We start from the raw sequence: 7,986 nt of genomic DNA, 5'->3' as shown, positions 1-7,986 counted from the left end.
CTAGTGTAGAATCAACTGTTCTGTCCCAAAGTGTAGCATGAGTAATTATTTTTACTTATCTGATCCTTTCAAAATAAAAACAAAGATGAGATAAAATGAAGTCAATGTTTTTTGTAATGTTTTAGGAATATCATGATGGTGCCCAGTAGACAAATGTGTAATTTTTACTAACAGAGAAGGTAAGGATACTGTATAAAATTATTCAAAAGTAACCAAATCACTATGATATTTATCTGACAGGCTGTGAAGTGCAAGGTCAGCAGTTCGAAACTACCAGCTGTTCCGCAGGAGAAAGATGAGGCTTTCTGCTCCCATAAAGATTTTTAGCCTCGGAAACCCTGTACAGGGTCGCTATGAGTCGGAACCAACTCCACGACACATAACCACCAACCACCACCAATGCACAAGAAGATACATAAAATCTCATAGGAGCTCGAATCACAGCTATCACTTGTGTGCATACTTTTTACATGATTAAGTCCTTCTGAAATAATTTTATCAGACTTTTTTGAGCTATATTTTGATCATCATCAATTATCAATTCTGATTTTTTGGTCTCAACTCTGCTATATTGATTAATATTATGAGTTTCTACTACAAAAGTTTAGCAGCAGCTTAAATTATAAAGAACCATGGATTTATTTTTAAGCACTTATTTTTTGTTCTCTTAAATAAAGTCTAACAGCTTGTAGAGGCAAAGGAAAGGTGTATGCCTGTGGGTGATTGCAAATATTTATTATGGTTTTTCTACCATACTGCATATAAGGTGTTGCATGTTGAAAGGAAGGTTTTATCTAAACAACCTTAACAGTCTGTGAGAGCTTTTTGTCTGGCACCAGAAAGTATACTTTTAATTTTCTTTTGTTAATAAATCATTACGTTTTCAACTCTACAAGAAAAACACTTATTTCTCCAGAGGCTGTTGAAACTGAGGATTACTCCATAGATTTGGCAGTTAAAAAGTTATTGCTGAATAGTGAGTTTGAAAGTGATGGCAAAAACTGAGGGATAAGCAAATGGCCTTAAAATTCCCTTTGCAATTTTCCATGACACTGTGAAATGCACAAAATCCAAGTCCCTCCTCTTAAAAAATAATTACTCATGCTAGGCTTAGGAACAGAACACCTGTGTTTAATTTCGTGGTAAACCACTAACTAGCTCAGGGGTTCTCAATGCTGTCTGCACATGAGACTCACCTGGGGAGTTTAAAAAATCTCAGTGACCACACAGCACCCCAGACCAATTATATCATAATCTATTGGGGTGGATGGGGGTGGGACCCAAGGATCTATAACTTCAACGTTTCTCAAGTGATTACTATATGTAGCCAACTTTGAGATCACTGTAGGTCAGGGATAAATTTTTTTACTTATCCAACCTATGCTTTTCTGTCAGCAAAATGGAATGTTTTAGATGTTTCCAAAGACCTATTCCAATCGAGAGTCACTCAATATCAAAAGAGAAGAAAATAAATTGTTTAGTCAAAAGGATTCTTAAGATCCTCCTTTACATTTTATGAATCTATGCTTGGGCTCATAATAAACAAGGAACACTCCCAGAGGGTGTGGTCTAAGTCCTTAGTCATTTTCTGAAGATTGAGAAATTAACTTCATGTTATATGACATCTATTCTGACAGCAAATGAAGAGCAGAGGAAGCACCAAATCTCACTCACTATCCTGGAGTAACACTGTGGGTTAATGCACTGGACTGCAAGGTCAGTTTGAACCACAAAGTCAGCAGTTCAAGATCACCAACCACTCCTCAAATGCCCTATACAGGGTTGCCATGAGTCAGAACTGACTCGACAGCACTTAACAATCCTGGTCTCAACACCATATTTCCTTTGCTTTGTGGGACTCAGACCAGGGAAGAAGACATGCCCCAGGAATTCTGGATTTTAGTTGTAGTGAAGTTTAGAGAAAATTCTACAACTTTGGCTAGGAATAGTCAAGTACAGAAAGGTCGGTCTGAACAATATTAAGGATGGGAGAGAAGATCTAAATGGACTGGAAAGAAAAATCCAAAAGAAAAAAATATGAGTAATTGAGGTGTTAAATGAAGGTGAGAGGTTATGTTGGCAAGACTTAAGGGAGTAACGATCAAACACAGGTAAATGGACACACAGGAGTCATGGATGAGATGTTTGCTCATTCTAGGAATGCATTGTAGGGACTGCAGGTTTCCCAATTGTTAGTGATTTAAAACAATCTAACCAGAATAAAGTCTTTGTAGACCTGGTGTGGTGCTGTAGGATAAGCACTGGACTACTAGCTGTAAGATTGGTAGTTCAAACCCACCAGCTGCTCTTTGGAAATCCTGTACCGTGTTGCTTTGAGTTGGGACTAACTCTGTGGTGCTTCACAACAACACCACCACCAGAATAAAGTAAAGTTTTGGACTACCATGTTTCTCTTTCTGGGCACATTACAGAACTCACCATCTTTAAGTTGGCTATATCATTCCTGGGCTCTTAGTACTTATTTTTTATTCCCATTCAGTTAGAATGAATCTGAACATTTAAAGTCTTTGCTTCCTTTTTATTTCTTCTTCTACTGTGTCTTTTCCTCTGTATCTTTGTGTCCCCTCAGAGATCAGATTAATTTCCATTTCTCACAGCACCAAGCATAATGCTTTACAAACTAGAAGCATTTGATAAGTAATTTTCTTCCAATGTAATAACAGTTGGGGCTATAGCAGTGCAATTGAGGGGAAAACCTAAAGGGAAATGGACATCCATATGGGATAGAACAATGTCATCAGTGGTGTCACAACAGGGTTGGGCTAGGGATATCTCTTCAGTAGTTACATGCACACATGTTTGTCAGTAGGCTTTTTTTGTGATGCATGAATTTTCTGATTATGACTCTGTTATCGCCACTAACTGTGGGATTTACAAGGACAGGGACTAGAATACAGGGGGCTCAGAAGAACAGATGCCATTGGCCATAAAGGTTCTGGAGAGCGTGGCCCGCATTGTGAAGGTGCAGTTCCCAACGTATTTTAAGCGGCTTCCAGTCCCAGAAACCATTACTAGATTTGTTGAGCTCACAGTTGACAGAATGGCTTCGGCTGTTGCCTTTTCTTGGTGTACTTGCACTACTTGGCAACCTTGCAATTTGTCCATTCCTCCCAAAGAAAAAACAACAGAAAGACAGCTTGATTAATCTTAAAACATAAAAGGAATCTCCCAAAGTGGTGAATTAAATAAATATTGAAGATTTATATCTTGCTAAAGCAGCTTATTATAGGTGTTGGAGTTCTAAGAATTTTCCTGCTTGTGATGGTTCACATAATAAACACAATGAATTCAGAGGAGATGATATGGGCTCACTAATAATACTGAAGAAGAAAGAAGTACAATAGTAATGAATTAGGGGTGAATGCAATTGTGTCCTGTAAAATCCTGTAACAATATTTTCTCGTTCTTTATGTATAGAAAATCTTTAAAATGTTTATCTTAATTATTGCTGCTCGTTGATAATTTTTTGCCAACTTATTTTCTTGCTACACTACTATTTACATTTGGTACTTTTTATAACTTTTAGAACATTTATAAGGAATTTAAATTTCACAAATCTCTCAGTATGATTTCTAAGAATTAATGTATATTCCAGTAATAAAATCAATACTTCTCAACACTTGATTGAGAAAATCTAAATTATTGGCAATGGGTCCAAAGTTGTTTGGATATTCATATTTTCAGCAGAACATATACTTAAATTTTTTCCCAGTAAATATGATTTTTCAGATCTCTTTTGTTTTGATATTTTGAATTGATATTCTTTTAAGAATAAGAAAAATATCGAAAAGATGTAAACTGGATATAAAACTTTCCAACAAGGAACAGTTATTTATTAAAGTTTTGTTTAGTTTACAACTAAACATACCAGTTTATGTGTGCTTTTTTGTGTGCTCCTTGAGGTATTTGATTCAGTAATGGTGTAGGGTGAGGTGGCAGCAGTTCGAGCTGAACTCAAGGTGCTGTAATTTGAAGAACGATTAGAAATCAACAAAGTACATCTGAATTAATTCACAGCAAAATGACGATGGTTCCATGTTCAAATTGCATTTATGTGAACATTTCTCTGTTTAAAGCCATGTAATCCACAAAAACATAAAATACCCAAAACTGTTTGCAAAATAAATTAACTAGAGGAAAAAAAAAGAGGGCAGGAACTGACCCCTCTTCCTTTTGATTAAGATCTGGAAATATCAGAAGTATTGCTGTTGGATGTCTTTATTCAATTTTTCAAATTAGACTGTTGGAGCTCACTTTGGAGATAATTCTATGAAGGCACATTGTATAGTAAGAGGAAGGTGACTTTGTGAGAAAAGGGCTGTTTTTATTTTAGCATCTTTCTCTAAACTATATTCAGGGCCTGGGGACATAGAGAATATGCCAATACTATAAAATTATATGTAAGAATATAGGTTTGATGCTATAAGAAAAGCTTCCCCAACTCTGGGAAGATAAATAAACAATCAGCTATCTGGTTGGAGAAAGAAATATTAAAGAGATGTAACATAAAACTAGGGCTCTACCTCTCTTCTTCAGTCTAAGGCCGGAGGAAGGCATAGGAACAGGACAAAGGAAATCCCCAGCATTCACTGAAAGCTAGCCTATAATCTCAAGGAAGCAAAGTGGTCCCAGCAAGAAAAGAGCAGAATTTATGGATCTTTGTATCTTTGGAGGATGGAGCAGTATAATGAAAAAGGGTCATTCCAGCCTAAAGTTAAGGTAGAAGTCAACATCTAAAGAGGAACCACTCAGTGGTGATCAGGTCTACAAACTCTCCCCAAGAGTCAAGATAATACTTGAATCTCTCAGAGGTTAAATAAATAAATAAATAAAAAGGAAAAAAGCCAAGCACGTTGGATTTGACTGAGTAGTATCCAAAGAGGAAGCACTGCGTTCTAAAGTGAGAACTTGAGACCCTGGAATTGACAAAATAAATACCCTTTTATAAGCAGAAATAGAACTGTTACTCATATGCTAATTAATTTGGTTATAGAGAAATAAACCAAGTTACATTTGTACACTTTGCATATTGTAAACTACTATTACAATGATGGCATCTGTGTTGCTGTGATGCTGAAAGCTATGCCACTAGTATTTCATATACCAGCAGGGTCACCATGGTTGACAGGTTTCAGTAGTGCTTCCAGTCATAGACAAGGAAGAAAAAAGTGGTTCAGTTCAGAAAAACTTATGAATAGCAGCAAATTAGACCCTCATGTTTGAAGGCACTCAAAATAACAAGAAGCTCTGGTAGCGTAGAGGTTACGAATTGGGCTGCTAACTTCAAGGTCAGTAGTTCTAAACTACCAGCTGTTTCACAGGAGAAAGATGAGGCTTTCTGCTCCTGTAAAGATTTACAACCTTGGAAACCCTGTATAAGGTTGCTATGAGTTGGAACGGACTCTGCTCACATAACCACCACCACCAAAATATTCTGGGAAAGAGCTGCTGTCTTAAAGTTGAGCCTATCTTAATGACATGTATGGAGTAAAGCTTTCAGGACCTTTACTTCCTGGTGTGGCATAATTCAAAATAAGAGTAAATATTTACAAGCATCTAATGATAATTGGAATGCAGAAAGCATGAATCTAAGAAAACTGGAAAGAATAAAAAATGAAACGGAACACATATGGTTGGTTTTCAAAGAATTAGTGAGATGACATGAACTAAGATTGGCCATTTCGAATCACACAATCTTATAATTTACAATGCCAGGAATGAAACTGAAGCAGAATGGCATCCCATTTATTGTCAAAAAGAACATTTTAAGATCGATTCTGAAGTATTCTGTTGTCAGTGCCAGGCATACCAGAAATATCAGCTGACACCATTGTTATTCAAATTTATGTACCAACCATTAAAACCAAAGATGAAGAAATTGAAGATATTTTATCAACTTCTGAAGTCTGAAATTGATCAAACATGTAATCAAGATTCATTAAATATTACTGGTGATAACATGAAATACTGTTGCGGCTCTGTGTGTTAATGCACTGGACTGCACAGTCAGTTTGAACTGCAAGGTTGGTGGTTCAAACCACTAGTCCAGCCACTGCTTGGAAACCCTATACAGGGTTGCTATGAGTTGAAACTGACTCGATGACACTTAACAACAACAACAATTATGTAAAAGTTTGAAAGTATAAGATATGTTGGGCTGTTGACAAATATGGTCATGGTGATCGACATGATGCTGCAGATTTCATGATAGAATTTTTTTATAATGGTGACTATACATGTATACTTCACCAAATAAAATACACAGGGATCAAATCAAATATGTCTGTGTAAGGAGACAATGGAAAGACGCAATATAATTAGTCAGAGCAAGGGCTGTGGAACAGACCATCAGATGTTCACATGCAAATTTAAATTGAAGCTTAAGAAAATGAAAACTAGTTCACAAGAGCCGAAGTACCACCTTGAGTATATTGCACCTGAGATTAGAGACAATCTATTTGATCATTAGTGTTTTATGAATTAAATTTATTCTGCAATTATGCATTAAACAAAGAATACAAGAAGGACAAATATCTGTGCTATATTGACTATACAAACACATTCATCTGTATCAATCATAACCAACAATGGATAACATTGAGAACAATGAGAATTCCAGAACACTTTATTGTGCTCTTCTGGAAACTGTACATAGACCATGAGGCAGTTGATTGAACAGAACATAGGTTGCTGCAAGGTTTTAAATTAGGAAAGATATGCATCAGGGTTGTTTCCCTTTATCATACTTATTCAATCTGTATGTGAGCAAATAATCCAAGAAACTGGATTCTATGAAGAAGGATGTTGTATGAGCATAGGAAGAAGATTCATTAACAACTGGAGACATGCAGAAGATTCAACTGTGCTTTCTAAAAGTGAAGAGTATTTACTGGTGAAGATCAATGATTATAGCATAGATCAATATGGATTATACCTCAATGTAAAGAAAACAAAAATCCTCACACTTGGATCAATAAACAACATCATGAAAAACAGAAAAAAATTGAAGTTATCAAGGATTTCATTTACTTGGGTTCACAATCAGCCCCCATGTAAACTGCAGTCAAGAAATCAAATGATGAATTGCAATAGGTGACTCTGTTGCAGAAGACCTTTTTTAAGTTTCAAAGAGCAAAGATGTCACTTAGAGGACTGAGGTACACCTGACTCAAGCCATTGTATTTTCAGTCAGCTCATATGATTGTGATAGTTGGACAATGAATAAAGAAGCCCAGAGAAAGTTGATGTCTTTGAATCAGGGTGTTGGTAAAGAATATTAAATAATTCATGGACTGCCAGGAGAATTTAAAAATCTGTCTTGGAAAAGTAAATCTGGAATGCTACTTACATATAAGGATGGAGAATGTATCTCATTTATTTTGTACATGTTTCCAGGAGGGGCCAGTCCCTGGATAAGGACACCATGCTTAATAAAAGTAGAGGGTCTTTGAAAAAGAGGAGACACTTCAATCAGATGCATTGACACACTGATTGCCATAATGGGCTCACATATAGCAACAGTCTCTATATTTGACTGAGGATTTCACCAGACCAGTCAGGATTTTGTTCTGTTGTACACAGGCTTACCATATTACTGAATCTTAATCAGTTACATTTTGCAATGTTAGCATTTAGTGTATTAGCTGTTATTCCAACAGTGCTAAAGAGTTTATTAGGTACATGTTGTCCATGAATGCTATATCAGGTCCTCAGATTATAAGTTGTGGACACAGTAGTCTCAGCTTCTGGTTTTATAAAGCCCAGGGACTAGTAAGGAAGGGAGAAGTTATCAATGAGATGGGTGTTGCTAAAGGAGAAATCAAGGATGCTAACAGAGAATAAAGCAAAGTGGCATCACTTTATGTGATGAATTAAGGAAGTGCTCTTTGAAATTATCTTTAAACCAAGATCTGATCAATTCTGGAAAAAAAAAAAAGGAGAGAAAAGTGTTTACTAGGAAAAGGG

General features: G+C 36.2%; 1 pseudogene; it reads left to right on the top strand.

Annotated features, from left to right (window-relative positions):
- The first annotated feature begins 2,935 nt into the window (after window positions 1-2,935).
- On the top strand, window positions 2,936-3,365 carry LOC102819512 (annotated as a pseudogene).
- The last annotated feature ends 4,621 nt before the right edge of the window (window positions 3,366-7,986 follow it).

This window comes from Chrysochloris asiatica, unplaced genomic scaffold (genome assembly GCF_000296735.1).
Source record: "Chrysochloris asiatica unplaced genomic scaffold, ChrAsi1.0 scaffold00058, whole genome shotgun sequence".
Taxonomy (NCBI): Eukaryota; Metazoa; Chordata; class Mammalia; order Afrosoricida; family Chrysochloridae; genus Chrysochloris; species Chrysochloris asiatica.
The sequence above is the reverse complement of the archived record's forward strand: the minus strand, read 5'-3'. Positions and strand labels throughout refer to the sequence as shown.